This window comes from Lynx canadensis, chromosome A1 (assembly GCF_007474595.2).
Source record: "Lynx canadensis isolate LIC74 chromosome A1, mLynCan4.pri.v2, whole genome shotgun sequence".
Taxonomy (NCBI): domain Eukaryota; kingdom Metazoa; phylum Chordata; class Mammalia; order Carnivora; family Felidae; genus Lynx; species Lynx canadensis.
This window is the reverse complement of record NC_044303.2, coordinates 118774264-118794212: the sequence shown is the minus strand read 5'-3', so window position 1 is coordinate 118794212 and position 19949 is coordinate 118774264. Positions and strand designations below refer to the sequence as shown.

At 43.1% G+C, this 19949-nt stretch overlaps 1 protein-coding gene across 1 annotated transcript in view; it reads right to left on the bottom strand.

The window, feature by feature from the left end:
- The window catches only part of ARHGAP26 (Rho GTPase activating protein 26), a 381404-nt gene that overhangs the window by 179652 nt on the left and 181803 nt on the right, over window positions 1–19949 (bottom strand). The window lies entirely within an intron of this gene.

Below are 19949 nucleotides of genomic sequence, written 5' to 3'. Positions count from 1 at the left end.
AGCTTTGCTCCTCGTGTACACCTAGAAGTGGAGTAAACTGGATTACGGGTAACTCGCTGCTCAACTTTCTGAGGAACTGCCAAACTGCTTTCCAAAGTGCGGCACCATTTCACATTCCCACCAGCAACATATGAGGGTTCCTATTTCTCCACATCCTCGCCCGTATTTGTTATTGTATTTTTTGTTATAGCTTTTTTTTTGTGTGTGGGCGTGAAGTGGTATCTCATTGTGGTTTTGATTTGCATGTCCCTAGTGACTAATGATGTTGGGCAGCTTTTCATGTGCAGGGGGAGGATATTCATTCCTTTACACAGTAGTCAGAACAGAGAGCCTACTGGAAACTATGTGTCACAGGGAAGATCATTTTTTGCACTTAACGAGGTTTCCAAAATGCTCATAACTGTGATTCCATAGTCCATTGAAGCCTATCAGTTCTTCTTCTGAGAGGTGATTAACAGGATTTGTGCACAAGGATGACAGTCCAAGAAGTTCAGGGAAGAACCATCATTTTGCACTGTGCTTTGGGGAGCTGCTGATTCCAAGCTTGGATGCTTTCAGAGTAGGTTTGTGGATATGGTCTTGTTTCAGACAATGATAAACTCCTATCCTGAACAAAAAGTCCTTTGCTTCTTCTACCCCATAAACATTGAAAAAAAGTTTTGGAAAATTTGAAGAAACCTGGCAGCTGACAATGACAACCTCAGTGATCAAAAGATACCTGCTCATAAAGCTATCAGGACAGCTAGCAGAAGAAATAAGGGCAGGGCTAGAGATAAGCTTGCAGGGCTAAAAGAGTCCTTGAACCTGTCCGTGTTTTACTGTAAGAAGCCAAAGTTTTGGGGGTGCCTGGGTGGTTCAGTCAGTTTTGGCTAAGCGTTCGACTTTGGCTCAGGTCATGATCTCACGGTTCATGGGTTCAAGCAACACAGAGGGCTCTGTACTGACAGCTCAGAGCCTGGAGCCTGCTTCAGATTCTGTGTCTCCCTCTCTCTCTGCCATTCTCCTGTTCACACTTTGTCGCTCTCTCAAAAATTAACTAAACATTAAAAAATAAAAAATAAAAAGAAGCTAGATCTAGGCAAATAATAGCTGATGGAAAAGAATGCAATGGAACCTTCCAAGTATATCCAGAAAAAAATAAATTCTGCTAACCTAAACTGACTACAATGACTTATTTTCGAAATTAGCAAACTGCTCTTCTCCCAAAATCTCGGAGTTAGTATTTCTCCTTTGGTTGTCGCAACACAAGTTCTCTCATTTGTTTTAAACCTGCTAACTCCTTTTCTTGAAATAAATCTTACACAGATGTTACACATAAAGGCCTTACACATTACACATGTAACACAGTATTAGTATATATTTAGTGTCTGAGTTTAAAAGTGTAACACTTTTACATATTGCAAAGTCAAACAGAGTTCAAGGTAACTATCTGTTAGCCTTTAAACTGTTCAAGTTGCATATACTGATGACTTATAAGCAGATAATACTGTGTTAAGAAACATAATTCATATCAAACAGCAGTTCCCAATAAGGAACTCACAATATACAGTTTAACAGCCATTGTTCTCAATCTCTAAACTGGAATGGTGTAATTGTTACACTGCCTGCTGCCTTGGGACATCCTTGTATCTCCCTGTGTCTCTACAGTAGGTACGTGTGGGCATGCCTGTGTGCACACACACACACACACGCACACACACAGGCAAGTCTGACTTCTCATCAACTTGACTTTCCTGCTGATGTCATGATTAGGTTACTAATGATTAACAACTGCTTTATTATTTAACATGTACAGAGTAGTACTAATATAATGGCAATTATAATACATAACTAGAGATCGTAAGTTCGGATCTCTGCCCAGCAGGTACATAATCTAAGTTAATTGAGATCTCCTCTGCTGAAAAGCAAGTTCCCACTAAAAGGTTTAGAACATGATCACCCCCAGACAGAGTTTGCTAATGACAAAAAAAAGTCTGAGCAGCCCGCCAGATGGAAGCGGCTGTCCTTAATCCCCTCAAGCAGGTGATTCAGCTCTTTTACTGAGCCAAGGCTCAGAAAAGGTCAGGGATTTATTTGCAATTTCTGTATCCTTATAATCTCCAGGAATAATCTCTCATTAAATATCTACTAGGCTTGCATTATTCCCTTAATTTGACTTGCGATGAGTTGTTGCAAGACCAGTGGCTCCTAGGCCTGCCATCCAACGTCTTACAGCTATGGCTTTGACTGGCTTTTCTTCCTCCCTCAGCCTCACCTTCAGCTTTGCTCAGGATTGTGCACAAGGCAGCCCCAACAGTTGTCCTAAGATGACTGTCGTAGAGCTCACACCCAATATCCAGGTTAACCTTCCAAGTTAGAAATGTATCGTCCTCTTAACTTCCACTTCAACTTTTTTTTTCAATGTTTATCCATTTCTTGAGAGACAGATGAGTGAGAGAGAGAGAGTGTGCGCGCACAAGCAGGGGAGGGGCAGAGAGAAGGAGAAACAGAATCCAAAGCAGGCTCCAGCCTCTGAGCTATCAGCACAAATCCTGATGTGGGGCTTCAACTCAGGAACTGTGAGATCATGACCTGAGCCAAAGTCAGATGTTTACCTGACTGGGCTACCCACGTGCCCCTCACTTCAACTTTTGAAGCCTTCTTGCTTTGTCTCCTTTTAGAGGAGAGTCACACAAAGCTATTTTCTCAAAGTTCTATGGAGAACACAGGAACACTCAGAGTTGAGCTGATGCTCAACCAACTTGGAGGGTCTTAGGGCAGAAGAGGCACGATGCTTGGCAGACTGCTGGAGTTTACATCATTATGCCTAGACACCCTAGATATCCCAAATACCAAGAGCAGGGAAGCAGGTTAAACCCAGAAACAGATGGTTTTACTGCAAAGGGCTCGAAACAACAACCTACTATATAAGGTTCAATCCAATGACTTTCTTGCTTCAAAGGAAGAAGCTGATGGCCCAGCTGGAGAGACATGCTCTATAGTTTCTTGAATCCAATGGTACCTCACCTGAAATGTTTTCCCTGGCCCTTTCCACCATAAAAGAAAATGAGGTGCGTAGGTGATGGTAGAGGGGAAGAACTACAATAAAACCACGAGCAAAACCCTTTGCACTCTCCTCCTCCTTTCTTACTCCCATATTCAAATTATCACCAGGTCCCTCAATTTTGTGTCACTCACCATGGTGCTGGCTTCCATCATCTGTTACCAGGACTGCTGTGAAGACCACCTAACTGGTGTCCTCCTACCTCTTCTGGCTCCTTCCAAGCTGTTCTCCACGTTGTGGCCCCCGTGATCTGGATGAAACCAGATCACATCACCTCCCTGTTTAAAATCTATCAATGGCACCCCAATGCTCTCAGGAAGAAAACGCAAATCCTTAACATGGTCCACAAAACCCTGTTTGGTCTAGCCTGGCCTGCTTCATCTCACGCCATGACTCCACACCTAAGCATTCTACCAAACTGACTTTCTTTGAGAGCGTCCAAGTGACCACACTTTTTCTCTAGCTTTTGTACACACTGTGGATTTCACTTGGAAGCCCAATGGCCCAAGTTACTCCAAATCCTCAGGTCTCCCCTCAAATGTCAATTGCTCAAAAATGCCCTCCTGACTTCTCTACCTGGTTCATGTTTCCACTGGAACTTGGACATAGCACTGTCAACTTCTCCTTCAGAGTATGTAATGTAACTCTAAATTTCTATTTATTTCTACGATGCTGCCTACCTAATCAGATTTGCATTCAGGAAAGCAAGGGTGCATGCATATATTTACTCAATTATTTTGTTCAGTACTCTATCTCTACCTTTCACTGTCTACGATCATGTTGGATACAAAGTATGATGAGGAGGGTCCCTAAGGGGAAGTATGATGTAGTCAAAATGACCCTTCAAACTCCAACTGTTATAAACCCGAGAGTAGATGAGTTGTTTAAACTCTGGTACCTAGATTTTTCATCTTGGTGAAGATACAAGTGTTAAATAAAGATATGAAGAGCCTGACCTAACTACTTCCTTCCTTTCTGTGTCAATGTGAAGAGGTATCACCACCTAGCACTATAGCTCCAAGAATGAGTTTAAGAGAAAGGAAAAACAAAAGATGTGCAAGCCAAGACAAAAAACAGAGAAGATATAACCAAATTCCCATTTTCCTAGACACTTAGAGAAATCCTTTGCTTGTCCATCAAGGCATTATCATCACCAAATTGTACATGGTATGAAGCTGTGGCTGGTGGAAACAGAGGGTATCGGGGTTCTTTCCACATCATACAATCTGGGCCATCTACACAGTCAGACAGGCCGGAGGTCAAGAATAGCCCTAGAAAACCAGAGCATTCTCCCTTAGAGCTGTTTGCCATCCAAGAGACCACCTCATTCTTCAGGCCCAGTAGCCCCTTTATTGAAAATCACTGACTGGCTGTTGCTCTAACCGAGTCCTTAGTACTCAGAACATCGAGAAATTTGGCAAAAAGCGGTCAAATCACTATTTCTGAATGAAGGGAACTTTCCATACCACAGGTCGACTGATGGGACATATAGTGTGTGAAAACAACTCTCTGGGACATACCCCGAAGTTACCCCATACATGCATCCTGGGAATTCTAACAGATCTCCTAAGACAAATCCTTTTCCAATAGAGAGGAGCTAATCTACTGAATTAGCCTCAACACACGAGAACACATTACCTATGTTTCTAAAGCTGGTATTCAACAGGTTTTTCCTAGCCTAAAATGTCTTACCCCAGGAACCTCATTCAGCAAAAATCTTTCAAGTTTTTTTTACAGGAGAAATGGAATTTTCTGGAAGTACAGGATGTTTACATAAAAATGAAAGAACTGAGAGGTAAAGGAAGTTACTGCCCCATTTTTAATGTGGATGGATATAGGAAACTCTCTGCAGTTATTATGAGCAGGCCACCATTTTATGGACAGCTCCAGGGGCATGTTCTCACCATAGAAATTTACTCAATTTCCCAACATGATTTGCTCTTAAAGTCTGGCCTACCTCACTCATTCTGAATTTAATCAATTTCAACACCATTAAAAGCCATGAAGAGAAACACCCACATTGAATTAAATAGCATATCCATCTGGAGAATAGACTTCCAATTGGCTAACACACTCAAGGGGCTCAGGTCCTTTCTCCTAATCATGTGAAGACTGAGAGTTCCCAGGGCTTCACAGCTGTGGCCCCTGGGAAACAGTCTTCATGGTGGTGGCTCTCAGAAGCTTCCAATGGGGCCCGGGAAGGTGGCCAATTGCTTCTTAATTATCCAAGTGTGAATTCTCTACTTTGGGGATTACCCACAGCCAGTTTTTAATCCCAGTTCAACTCCAAGACCCTGTGCCCCATCCCATGCTACTGCCTACTCTGTCCTATACTCTGCTCCCCAGACGTATACATTCAGGGAGTATGAACCAACTTTAATATTAACTGAAGTCACCCAGACAGAAGTAATATGTATCTGGGAAGAGAACGAAGAGTCTGGCTGAAGCCAGACAGACCTGGATTAGACTGAGGTCTCTGCCACACTCATAGGATAAATGCTACACCTCTGACACTTACTTTCCTCACCTGTACAGCGGGGATAACTCACCTGAGTGTTGCAAGGGTCAAAGGAAATGTATACACTGACTTGTTTGCTATTTCAATAAATGGTCATTAGCAGTATTACCAACATTTGAACCAAACTTTCCAGGTGATGAAACATTTTTCATATCCAAGTTCATGTTATCCCCTTAATAATCACATGGGCAAATACTGTTACAGTCCTCACTAATAACTTCTTGATGTTTCCACACTAATGAGTACAATGAACTTATACGATGACACATGGCTGTTTATAAAATATATTAATATATTATAGCTTAATTGATTTTCCCAATGTATCTGTTAAGTTTTTATGATGAGACAAGTCAGGCTCATGCTGTTAAGTGGTAACAATGACCGCAGTAGCTAAGGCTTGCTGAACAGACTGCACTGCTCTGGGCTAAGCACTTAAATGCATCGTATCCTCATCATCAACACCCCTATTTTGTAGACAGGAAATCTCAACTCAGACGAAGTTGAGGAACTTCTACTAAGGCTCTGGCATTAATGAGTGGTGGAACCAGGACTGTAACTCAGTCTGCTTCTGCTCAAGTTCACATGACCAGTCAGGGCTGGGGGCTGGGGATCATGTTTTCTGGATTCTTTCCTTTCTATTCCAGGAGCTCTCAAATCTAGTGGACCAGAGAACCAGGACCATGCTTGTTGCCAGGGAGCTTGTGGGCACCCTCCCACAGGCTGTACTCCAGCAGGCTTGAGAAGCACACTTGGGACAACGATGTACTGTATTGTACTATATACCAAGCAATTAAAACTAGTATCACTAAAGGGGCACCTGGGTGGCTCAATTGGTTAAGTCTGACTGTTAGTTTCAACTCGGGTCATGATCTCATGGTCTGTGAGATCGAGCTCCGCATTGGGCTCTGTGCTGACAGCACAGAATCTCTCTTTCCCTCTCTCTCTCTCTCTCTCTGCCCCTCCCCGGCTTGCTCTGTCTCTCTCTCTCACTCAAAAATAGATGAGCTTTAAAAAAAAAAACAAAAAACAAAAAAAACTATCACTACAGATGAACAGAAATGATTGTTAGGAATTAATTAGCTATCAACATCTGTTCCACAGTCCCCATCTAACAACAGACATTTACCAGTGCTATGTATCTCAGAATATAATGCTGTTTGTGCTACTACTGGTGTATGAAATGACTCCAAATGATTCACAAATATTTCTAATAGTCGTAGTTGTGTACTTATTTCAATGAATATTAGAAATTTACCTTTTTATTACACATAGCACAACATACTCTATTTATAAAATAAATTTAAGTTAAAAAGAGTGAATTCATTTAAGAAAATTAGTAGGTACATAGTAACAATACTAGTGGCATACATATATGTTAAAAAAACAACAACATGAAGTCAATGATAGAAAAATAACACATTTGGGAACAACTGTCTTAATTTGTGCCTGACCAGACAACTATATTCAACCCGGCTGGAAGGATGGGATGGGAGGGTACCATATTCTACCAGCAAGATGTCCTACTTCAACGCAGTCATCCTTGATCCTTGCTTTGCCCTCACACCAATCTATCAGCCAACCTCATCAGTCATCAGTTAAAAACACATCCAGAACCCAACTGCTTCTCACCATCCCCACTGCTAATACCTTGATCCAAGCAACCATTGTCTTTCGCCTAGCTTGCTGCAATAGCCTTCCAACTGTTTCTCCTTTTGCCTCACACAGTTTATTCTCTACCAGCAGCTAGAGCCATCTTTTAAAAATACACACTGGCTCATGTGTCACTTGCCTGATCACAACTCTCCAGGGACTTCTCATGACACTCAGAACACAAGCTTTCCTCCTGACCATGGCTTCACACGGTCTAGTCCCAGCTTACTTGGCCACTCTCCGTCTGGCTTCCTCCAATCCAGTCATTGCAGCCTTTCCCGATAATCCCTGAACACAGCTGGTTTACCCCCTCCACTGCAAGGGCCTTTGCACATGCTGGTTCCTCTGCTGGCTCCTAACATGTCACACTCCCTCCGTTTGTTCAGGTTTCTGCTCAAATGTCACCTCTTCAGAGAGGCCTCTCTGCTCCAGGTATCTAGTTCTCTCTTCTCTAGTTAGGCACTATCTCTGTGCTCTTAATTCTTCCTAGCCCCTCTCTGCACCTGAATGTATACCTTTGTTTACTTGCCATCTGTCAGTTTCTCTCATTAGAACTCCATGAGAACAGGGACTTTATCTGCCTTGTTCATTGCTGTACCATCAATAAATATAATAAATATTTTCTGGATGAAGCAACAGATATAATCCACATTTTCACCAGCTGAGACACCAGAAACCAACAGGTAGAGAAATCCCCACACTCCAGGAGCCTCAAGTGCTGAGCAGCTGGCTGAAAACACTGGTACCTTCTAGAGTTCAGGGGCCCCGCAGCAGGATGCACAGTACAAATATGACTGACTGGGATCTCATTCATCCCCTGACCCCTAAGCACGAACACTGCCAATTGGAATTTTCCCCCTAGCCTACCAGGTACAAAGGCACCTATCTTCTTTTTCATGGTTTCTGTGGACACACACACACACACACACACACACACACACACACACATAAGCCAAGAGGGACATAGAGTAAAGAAAGCAAACTAAGTAGGAGGAAAGAGATGAAATCCCTGCCTGGCCTGAAATAAACCTACCAGCTCTCCGCCAGAGTCAAGAGAGGCTCTAAGATACCTGCGAAGAGTAATCCAGCTCTCAGCCAGACACCGCAGCCCAAGTGGCAGTGTCTGGGTTCTTACAGGGCACAAGATGAGGGCTGCGGACTGGCTTTGCAGGACTCTGTTTCCTTGTAGGTTTCTACATAGGCAGTCTCCTTAAAATTCCCAATCCGGCAGCTGTGCAAGGGCCATGCTTAATGCACACCATGGTAAGGCCAACCGGCTTCATCAGGACCACCTGGTCTCTTACACGGTGATCTGGGCAACCAGAGAAGGAATTACAGTGGAGAAGCATCAATTCCTTTCTGCCTTGATGCATAGGCGGTTGCACACTGATTTCTCAACCAAAAGAGATCATCACCACCTTTTTGAAAGAGGAAGGGTTTCAAGCAAAGAACTAACTTCTCCTGCCCACCTACACCCTTCTCCTGCCTTTACCTTCTACCTGTCTTAGAGATGACATTCATAATCAGAGGCTGAACATTTGTGGCTGGAGTTACCACTAACTGGTTGTGGGAGATGGGTGTACTTGGCCTCTGGGACCCTTCTCATCTGTACAGATCAGTTGCTGTGAAAATCAGATAAGGTGATGTCCATAACAGCACTCTGAGGAACTGTAGAGAGATAGTGGGCTGTCATGCTTTTATATAAATAGCCTCTGGTTTGGGGTAAAGATGATGTTATTAATAACAACAACGGCAGATAATGCCATTTAATGACTGCTTAGACTACCAGGCACTGCTATTCCATCCCAATCCCACTCAATCCTTCCAACAAACCAATGATGTAGGTAATAAAGTTATACCCATCTTACAGATAAATTACCCTGAGACCCAGGGAAACTAATTTTCCAAGGTCACATACGCAGTAAGCAGTGAGGCTGGGATTACAACCCATGTAGGTTAATAATTCTGCATAGTCCACACTCCCAACTACCAGTCAACACTATCCCCACTGTGGGCAACAGGACTTGATGGCCTCTGCTGATTCTTACATGCCAAAATGTGAGTTGCACACTCTGAATACTCTCATCAGGGTAGGAAGGGATGACTTTGACAGGCCATCAGTATGCACTAAAAATGAGGATTCGGATTTCTCATCTTTACATGAGGTCAATAATATTATCTACCTCATAGAGTTCTTATAAGGATCAAACAACAGAATGTACATCAAACCCTGAGCACATAGCCCAGTAATATGTATGTGCCCAATAAACATTAATCGAGGGCCTTGAGGAAAATCTTTCAGTCTCTGCCTCAACAACCCTGTACACTGGGCTTTAGGAGTTCAAGATGCAGCCAGGGACCTGCTCGATGTTCTTGGCTGAAGCCCAAACTAGGATGCCAAGGGGTGGTTCACACCTGCCTAGGATGAGAGAATGGTTTGTTAAGTGTCATTTAAGACAAGCAGAAAGACTTCTGACAGTCCAGGCCAGCCAGGGGAGCACGATCGCCAGTCACATCCTTGGGGGATGGGGTCCCACCAAACAAAATAGCTGAGATCTCAAGCAACAAAATCTCTGAGAAAACAAGCTGCTCCTTCTCCTTTCTCTCTTGCTAGCCCCCAGCTCCTCAGCCAGGATCATTCTCCAGCTAGGGTATTACCGCTCAACTAAATATAATTTTGAGTTCTACGTGGGCCACACCCACTGTGTTGCACGCACAAGTGATAATGGAAAGCAAGCTGGACAAAGTCAGCACTTAGGTGAGCTAGAATTACACCATCTTGCCTGCCTGTGGCTCAGGAGATAAAAGTGGCAGCCACAGAAACCTGCCATGGCACAGGAGGGAGGGGAACTGAGGAAGCCAAGGGCCAAAAGGGGTGGGGGTGGGAGGCTGGAAAGGAATTCAGGCAAGAGAGGGAATGAGCGCCTGTCCCCTATCAGCCCTGGCCTGGAAGGCGTGGATGGAAAGCTGGAGGGGAAGGTGTGCTCAGCTGACTGCCTCGTGGGCCAGTACTCAGGAGGCCAGGCCACCATGCCCATTAATGCAGCCCATCCTTCTCAGGTTTAAAAAGGGAAATGTTCTATTTATAAGCTACCGACCGGTGGAGGCCTGGCAGCCACTGGATGGCTCTGATCCCACAGGGATTCTGGTTACCAGTGGCTGCCTTCTCTTGCCTCTCAACTGTGGGTGTTCTAACAGCAAAAGGCCGAAGGTGACTGGAAGCAAAAGGAAAAAGAAAATCCTCTTTTCTGTCCTCTGCTGCTTTCCTCAGACTGTGGGACTTAGTAATGTCTGAGGCTTTAAAATCTTTTAAAAACAGGGACCCATAGGATCCCATGAAGTCGTTCCCTACCATCTTTAAGAGCAAATCCCCCTTTGGGGTGCCTGGGTGGCTCAGTCGGTTGAGCATCGGACTTCAGCTCAGGTCACGGTCTCACGGTCTGTGAATTCAAGCCCCACGTCCAGCTCTGTGCTGGCAGCTCGGAGCCTGGAGCCTGCTTTGGATTCTGTGTCTCCCTCTCTCTGACCCTCCCCCATTCATGCTCTCTGTCTCAAAAATAAACAAACATTAAAAAAAGAAAAAAAATCCCTCTTTTAAAAGAGGGATTTACTCTTTTTTTTTTCTTTTTCCTGTTTTACAGATGACAGGAAACGGAGGCACAGAGAAGAAGGGAATGTATAAATCAGAGGTAGGGCAATAAGCATACAGAGCAAGGTAATGGCACCTTCCCATCCCCTCTCCTGGTCCTCAATCTTGCCCTCACAGAACAAGAAAAGACTGGATATGACACTATCAGGGAATGTGATCTGAATGAGGCCTTGAAAGAATGATGAACGTACGTAACAGGAACCCAAGCAGCACTGGCTGTGTTGTCTGATGCATGCAGAAGGGCAGTGGGCTGTGTTACGCTTCCGTGCCTGGGAAGCTGCAGAGCCACTGACACACATTAACGGTCTCTGGGCATCATGCACAGCATGTGAGGAGCCACTGATAGTTCTGATGAGGAGGCTCTCTGAGAAGGAATATGGGATGGCCCCTCAAGAGCAAAGAGCTGAGAAGGTTAGGTGGGGCTGACGATGGAAGGCCTTACGGCCCCAGTGGGTTTGCCACAAAGTGACAAGATGGCGTAACAAAGGAAAGATGTCACGCGTATCGAGAGGTGGAGGAAGGTGGGGCGTGACCTTGGCAATCAGGCTGACTCTGGTTTGAGCATCATCTCCACTACTTCTTGACCATACTACCTGGACTTCTTAAAGCCTAATGCTCATTTGTAAACTCGGTCGTTGTGAACAGCATTTCCATTAATGCCCACCATGGATGTACCGCTTTCATGCTGCCTGCCATAACTTCATGCCATCTTAGGTAGCTTAATACCAGGGTAGGTTTTTAAAAAGTAGTCTAAGGGTTGACCATCCTATAGTATGTGGGCCAAATACACCACTGCCTGATTGTACATCAAGTTTCATTAGCAAGCATGCATTTGCTTTCGTGTTGTCTATGGCTGCTTTCACACTGCAATATCAAGAGTTACATAGTACTGCGAGACTGAATACATTTACTATCTGACTCTTTACTGAAAAGGCCTCCTGGTTTGCTAAGCAATAGCATTAACACAACCTGAGGGTTTACATGTTCATGTGTTTTCCCCCTAATAAATGTGGAAATAAACATATAAATCCAAATGGGAATTTAAAATGTGCGCCCGGTACTATCTAAAACAATCAGAGATACCACGAGTAGCATGCATATGCCACTTCGAGAAATGTAGTCATTTAATGAACTAACACCCACAAGGTGCCAGGCCTGACAACAGCAGGGGCGTTAGCTGCCACCCTCCGCTCTCCTCCTTGCTCCCCTCAGGAACTCTTCTGCCCATCCAGGGAGCTTTCCCCCTCTCACACGACACAGTAATTGGCATGACCAGATAATGAGACAGATAAGAACCAACGGTAATGAAGCATTTCTTAGCTAATATGCCAGACACTTTGCTAAACTCCAATCGTCACGGCAACTTCATGAGGCAGTTGTTGTTATTTATCCCCCATTTTTACATAAAGGGCAATGCAAGCTGAAAGATGTCCTGCACTGACCCACAGTTCCGGAGCCAGTGTGCCAGCATGCTAAGCCACACGATTCACGTGGCCCTCCACTAAAACAGCTCTCTCCAATCCACATGGCAGGGCCTACCCACAGGAAATTATCTGAGGTATGTGCAAAAACTGATGTAGAGGAGTGTTCAGGCTGATATTACTCATAAGAGCAAAAATCTGGAAGGGACGTTCAAGTCCAATGACAGGAAATAGTTCAAGAAATGTGGATATAATCCTATGACAGAATATTAAACAACCATTGCAAATGGCATTCATAAACAATTTTCATGACGTGGGAAAATGCTTGTAAATTTTTTAAAGCGGGATGCCAAAAGTATATTCATTGTAATGCCAAGTAAGTCAAAATACATGTCAACATTGACAAAATCCATGTAAGAAAGATATCATGAAAAAAAGACAAGAAGGAAATATCACTGGGGTGGTATTAGAGATGACTTCTATTGAATTTCTGAAAATAAATGCTGTATTTCCTGCACATTCTACAATGAGTTCATATGATTTTTATAGTTAGTAAAAATAACTGTTTTTCAAGCTGTTAAGGAGATTCAATGTCTACACCCTACAGATGAGTGAATCCTAATTCCAACTTTGCATTCTTTCTCCAATCACTGCTTCCCCCCCACACCCACACACACACAAGACCCAGTGTAAATAACAAACTCCAGTGACTTCTTGAGCATTTTATAAACACAAAGGATTCCTGTCAAAGATTAACAACAAACTGGAAGGAAAAGAAGGGACTGAGATGTGGAAGCAGAGGAAGTGCTCTATTTCCTTCTCCTGGAGGAAGAGGAGGGAAGGTAGGAAGTTCCCATTTTTTAAATCTTGCTAGCCTAGATGGAACCCCATTCTGAGCTCACTCTCCAACCAACTGGCTCGGGGCATTTTGTCTGCACAGCAGGTGTATCTACAGATAGCATGACGATTACACTCACCCACACACGCACTGGGCCATCTGGCTATCATCTCTGTGTGCTGTCAACCTCAAAAGCACACCATATACTCCTTAAAGGCAAAGGTACATGTTCTACTTGTGGGTGTCCTTCCCCTCCACACTCACACTGCCCAGAGCCACAGGCACTTAAAAACTCCAAAGAGCTATGAATTCAGTGAAGTGCTCCAGGAATGCTGGACTCCTGCTGGGAAACCAAGTGAAAGGTTCAGGTAGGAGCAAACCAGAAAACATGGAACAAGAGTGGGAAGCACCATAAACCACTGCAAGATCCTCTCGAAAAGCCAGACGGCCGGTGTTGAGCTGAGTCTGAAGTGCACAAGAAGGCATGTCTGAGGCAACCTGGGTATATTCCTTTGAAATAATCTGATTAACCCATGGAATCTGAATTAATATCCACATTAAGGAAAGTGGCACTGTGAAGTTAAGATTAGGAGACTGAGCTCTCTGCAGCTCAGTTTGTCAGCCTTCAGCCTTTAAACAGCTGGAGAAGCAGTGGGAGGGTAGCATTTCTGTAAACAAGCTAATCTTTTCAGAACTAAGTAGGCAGTGACATTTATTATTTAAAACTTCTAACTTCGAAGACATCAACCCACACTAGGAAAGCCTGCCCTCCCATTACTCTCTTGCATGCTCTAACTGTCCCTCAGCTGGGACTACAGGACAACAGCAGCCTTGGAGGGGAATAGGCCACTTCTCGGCTTCTTCTCTTGATACCTACTGGAGCTCATTTCAAAGGAGAATAAACCAATTCTCACAGAGCCTCTGGTGAGAAATCTCACAGCTGCAGTCAAAAGGAGGGCAAGCAATAGGACATGGAGACTGAGGAGGCACAAGGGGCCAGATAGGGTGGACTGGGAGGAGGGGTTCTTGCCCAGGGCAGAGTCCTATTCTTTGCAATGAGAAAGGAGGCAAATCCATGACAGGTATCAGCTGCCTAGGTAACTGGCACTGGTGTGTGATCGGTAAAGCAGCTTATGGAATAACAAACCATTCTCCCTTCCTCTCTAGTATCCTTACTTGTATTTTTTTCCCTTCCTTTCTCTACCAGGTAAGAAAAAACTCAGCATCACTGATGTATAATCCTGACATCTATGAACAAACCCAGGGAAGGTCCCCTGATGGCAGCAGGATCCCCGGTAAGAGGCCCATAGAATTGGCAAAAAATAGCAGATTGATTTTTGAATTTAGCTTGTAAGGATTAACTTAACCAAGAATACCCAAGACCTCTAGGCAGAAAGCTAAAACTCTGAGGAAGGGCACAGGCGATCTGAATAAAGGGAAAGATAGTCCAAGTTTTGTGAGATGACCGAAGATTATAAAAGTGTCAATTTTCTCTGAATTAATCTATATAATTCAATGCAATTCTAAAGCAAAGTTTTAAGGTTTTGAGGAGCTTACAAACTTATGTTAGAATTACACAGAAGGACAGAGGTCCACAAGCAGCTAAGTCAAATCTTAAGGAGTAGAGTACCAAGGGCACCTGGGTGGCTCAGTTGGTTAAATGTCTGACTTCGGCTCACGTTATCATCTCACAGTTGGTGAGTTCAAGCCCCGCATCAGGTTCTGTCCTGACAGCTCAGAGCCTGGAGGCTGTTTTAGATTCTGTGTCTCCCTCTCACTCTCTGCCCTTCCCCAACTCATGCTGTGTCTCTTTCACTCTCAAAAATAATAAACCTTAAAAAATTTAAAAATTTAAAAAAAAGTAGAGTACTAGACATTAAGACTTGCCTTAAAGAGATCATATGAAAAGCACAGAGGTATTGGCACACGAGCAAACAGACCAAGAACATAAAGAACTAGAGACAGAGCTCAGATATGCAAGCCTAATACACAATAAAGACGGCACTGTAAGTCAAAACCAGAAAGAATGACATTTTTGGGAAAAATGAGTCTTCGTGTGGATAAAAATAAAACTGGATCTTCATGAAACACTATATACAATGGTAGGTATCAGTTGGATTAGAAACCTCACTGGGAAAGAAAGAATTATGAAGCCAAAAAAACAAAATGTAGGTGCATATATTTGTGACATAGGTCATAAAGGCCTGCTTTCTTCCTTTCATTTATTTTTGAGAGAGAGACAGAGAGATAGCGACAGAGAGAGGAAGAGGGAGAGGAAGACAGAGAAAGAATCTTAAGCAGGCTCCATGCCCAGTGCTAAGCAGGGCTGCATCTCACAACTATGAGATCATGAACTGAGCTGAAATCAAGAGTTGGATCATTAACTGACTGAGCCACCTAAGCACTGTAGAAAGGCCTTCTTTAAAACACAACTTGAAAATCATAAACCAGAAGGCATAAAAAAGATGCATTTCAATACATAAGAAGGCTTTACAGTCAAGTAAGATTATCACATATAATATTAATACACAGATGACAAAATGGGAAAATGTATTTAAAATGTCTACAACCAACAAGGGATGAGTATCTAAAATACAGAACTTTACCAATCAACATGAAAAAAATGCAAATTAAATAGAAAAATGAGCAAAGGACATGAATAGGCAATAAACAGAAGGGGAAACCCAGTCAACAGGCATACAAAGAGATGTTCAAACATACTGATTATCAGAGAGACCCAAATTAAAACAATAATGAGCTATCATTTTCTATTTATATGGGTGACAGTAAATTAGAAAGCTGAATAATGGCAAGAGTTGGCAGAAAAGAAGAAATCCTCATGTAGGGGTAATGGGACTGTGAACTGACCACTCTGGAGAAATATTCCCTCAAACTAAGTACATTCACATCCTTTGACTGGCCAACAATTCTCCGCATGGGTATATTCCAAAAAAAATTCTCCCACAGGGAGATGTGCAAGATGTACAAAGATGTTCATTGCGGTGTTAGTGGTGGTCATGAGGAGCTGGAAGCATGAGGAGATGGAGTGTGCAGCTCTGTAAAAACAGATACACAGTGTTACACACTGGGGGGGGGGGGGGGGGCAGGGCGCAGCAGACAGAAGCCACAGTCTAGAAGCAGGCAGGAGAATGTAGATGGCTCCTAACACAATGCTGAGGAAGCAAAGAAAAAGAACAACACATATCATAATTTATATAACTGAAAAATACAGGTAGAAAAAATATACGTTGCTCACAAAAAAAAAAACATTTTAAAGTACTCATTAGAATGGTGGTCTTCAGAGGAGGAAAGAAGTAACAGCTGGGAAGAGAATTCAAAGGGGGGGGGAGGGAGGGAAGGAAGGAAGGAAGGAAGGAAGGAAGGGAGAGAGGGAGGGAGGGAGGGAGGGAGGGAGGGAGGAAGGAAGGAAGGAAGGAAGGAAGGAAGGAAGGAAGGAAGGAAGGAAGGAACCTGTGATGATCCCATGCCACAAATCAGGTAGAAGGATTAATTCCAACCCTCTACACCTGAGATTCAAATGGAGATTACAGAAGAAGAGAGGAAAAAGCCTCTGGGAAGAAATGTGCGTTTGTTTACCTGCTGCCATCCTCTCCCTGACAACTGGGCCATTTGGAAAGTACCAGCAGCAGACAGGCATTATTTATGGCCCCAACACCCCACAGGCACTGTATGCCCTGAGAGGAACTTGAAGATGAAAGCAATAAATTCAGAAGTGTCCCCAGAGGAATTTCCTTTTGCTACCTGGCCCTTCAAAACATTCTGCCTCTGGGATAAAATGGTGGCATTCAAACTCCCATGAAAACATTTTCTAGAAAGGAAAATGTTAGCCATTTCGCATTTGGATACTCAAGGCAAAAAGAGCAATGTCACACTCTGAAATTCCTATCAGACTGACTACCCTCTGGAACAGTTTTGACTGTGGTATAAACAGACAGGGAGTTACTGAACAATCAGACCTGTGGCAGATGAGCCCTATGGGTGGATATGGAGTGGAAATGAAAATTACTTCAATCCACAGATACGGAAAGTACAACCACATCAGAAAGGAGGGGAGGCTAAGGCATTATGTGATGTAAAAAAGGGGTCCCAAGGCCAGAGGAGGTGAGAAAGCATCAATCTAGAACCCTACTCTGCTCGTGCCAGCTTGGACATCAGTGAACAGAACAGCTTTTGCAATAATACTTTAAAAAATCATTTCTATCCAAACTACTCCTGAAAAGTGGCCAATATGTTTTACCCCATCTTTTTTCTCTCCAGCCTGCCAAATGAAAGGGTAAGCAATTGAAAAATCATTAGACACTTCAGGCAGCCAGCTCTCTGTACTCTGTGAATAATGGGATGCCAAGAGCAAACTGTTGCAAGGGTCTGTGTTCTCCAAAATGGAACTTCTTGTATTGCTCTTTTCTTCAGGAGACAGAATATCCTTGTGGTTAACAGTAGAGCCTCTGGGGTTACACAGAATTCAGATTAAATGGTGCCCCCTGACTTTATTAGCCTCAATTTCCTAATATACAAAGTAGGTCAAAGGTACCTATCTCACACAGTGTTTCAAGTATTAGCTAAGTTCATATGCATAAAACATCCTTAAACATAGTTAAGTGGTGGATAAATGCTATCTATTACCAGCCATGATTTTAAATATATGCTCACTGCAGACAACGAAAGCATGGAGAAAAAAAAAAAAAAAAACAGGTCAGTCCCTCCCAATAATCTACCCTCTCTCCGAATAAACAATTTCATGATAAATGTCTTTCCAGACTTTTTCTATCAATACATCTAGATGAGTCAAACAATTTACTTTACTAAGAACATTGCTCTGTAACCCGATTTTTTTAAACCTCAATTAACAATAAACCGTGGGAGCCATTTCCACAAATATACTTAGATTGCTCTTGTTTTTAAAGACTACATAGTACCTTGATATTTTTAATCAACTTCCTAGTAGACATCTGATTATCTCCCCGTCTTTATTATTATTACCAATGCTCCAGTAAACTTTTTTGCACAAACATTTTTGTCCCCCATTTTCTTAAGACAAATCACTGGGTCAAAGGCTATTGGCTTCCAGTGCATATTCCCCAAAGGTCTTACAGAATGGTATGATGAGATGGCATGCCCCCTAAAAGAAACAGGGTCATCTTTCAAATCTATAGGCCCTTATCTCAAGCAGAGAGGAGGTTTATCACAAGTCACAAGCAACCTTCTGGGTGGTAGTCTCCATTCAGATGCATCTCATCTCCCACAGTTCTTGGGTCCTTTATTATAGAATAGTGTGTCCCATAAGCTCCCATCTTATGCAATACTCTTAAAACTGTCAGTGACAGTGTGTTGTTTTCTCCTCATCTGCCCAACCTGTTGTTATCCTTCCTGGGAATGTGAATCTTCAGAAGAGTGAGGTGACTACTAAAAGCAGTCTAGACCTTCATCAACCTGCAATTATTATTCAGAAGACCCTTTTTTACTGGTTCCTGGGGCTCCAGAGCTGGTATGTTTTCAAACCTGGTTCTTTAGTTCTTCCTCCCTTACTGTGAGTTACTCTACGGCCTTCCATATTCTTTCATTTTTATGTCTGTGGTTTTTGCTAATGTTATTTTTTTAAATGTTTATTCATTTATTTTGAGAGACAGAGAATGCATGCATGAGCAGGAGAGGGGCAGAGACAGAAGGAGAGGAAACCTTAAGTAGGCTCCATGCTCAGCGCGGAGCCCGATGTGGGGCTGGATCTCAGGACTCTGGGATCATGACCTGAGCTAAAATCAAGAGTTGGATGCTCAACTGACTGAGTCACCCAGGCGCCCCTGCCATTGTTACTTTAGAAAAGTTAGCCAGGCTTGATTTCAAATACACTAAAACAATCCCACCTGATGATTGGGGTGGGGGGGGGGAGCACTTATTTCCTTGAAAATATTTTCTTTTATTCAATTCTTGAGGGAAAAAGAAAAAAGAAAAACCTTTTTCCCTCCCTGAAAGGCCTCTTAATGTACCAATAGCAAACAATACAAATTACTTAGTATTTTATATAAAACTGCTGGTCAAAATCTGTATTTTGGAAAGAACGAAAGGAAAATCTCTGTCCTTTAAGGGATTTCACACACACAGAAATACCTCATCCTTTTGTCCACATGGGGAGGCCCTGTTTTACTGATTTTTTTGATATCACTGGAATTCATGTTTGCACTATATTTGAATTTGTCTTCAAGTGGATTTTATAAAGCAAATTCGAGGCAAGGGGACAGGACTTCCTCTGCACTCTTATAAGCAGCCTGGAAGGAACTGGTTCGTACTTCTATTCACCAAGGATATCATCAGTCCAAACACTCTCGCAATAGCTTTTCATTTTAATCCCATCGCCTTTGCAAGGTTACAGGTGCCCTTGGAAATTATGATTAACCAGAGTGCTCGGAACCAGCAGTAGGGGAAATGTGTTGTATATTCTACCGAGACTGCCCAGGGTCACTCCCATCAAAGAAGAGTGTTATTACAGAGTTTACCATTTCTACTCTTTCCTCTTCAAAATGTAACGAAGAACACAGAGTTACTAAGCCATCACCAAGACAGTTGCTGCCTCTCCAGTCCTTTGAACAAGACCAGCTAGGAGGCAATTCTGGCTTTCCCATAGGACAGGGTTCTTGGGGAGCTGTGTATTATTCAATTAAGTGGCTTTTAAATGGTGATTGGAGCTACATCAAGAACTAGGATTAACTGAGATAATATACGTGAAAATGCTTTGTAAAGTGCGAAGGGTTATATAATGCAAGGTGTCATTACAGCCTTGCCAGTCAAGCTCACTGAATGCCCTGGAGTCATTG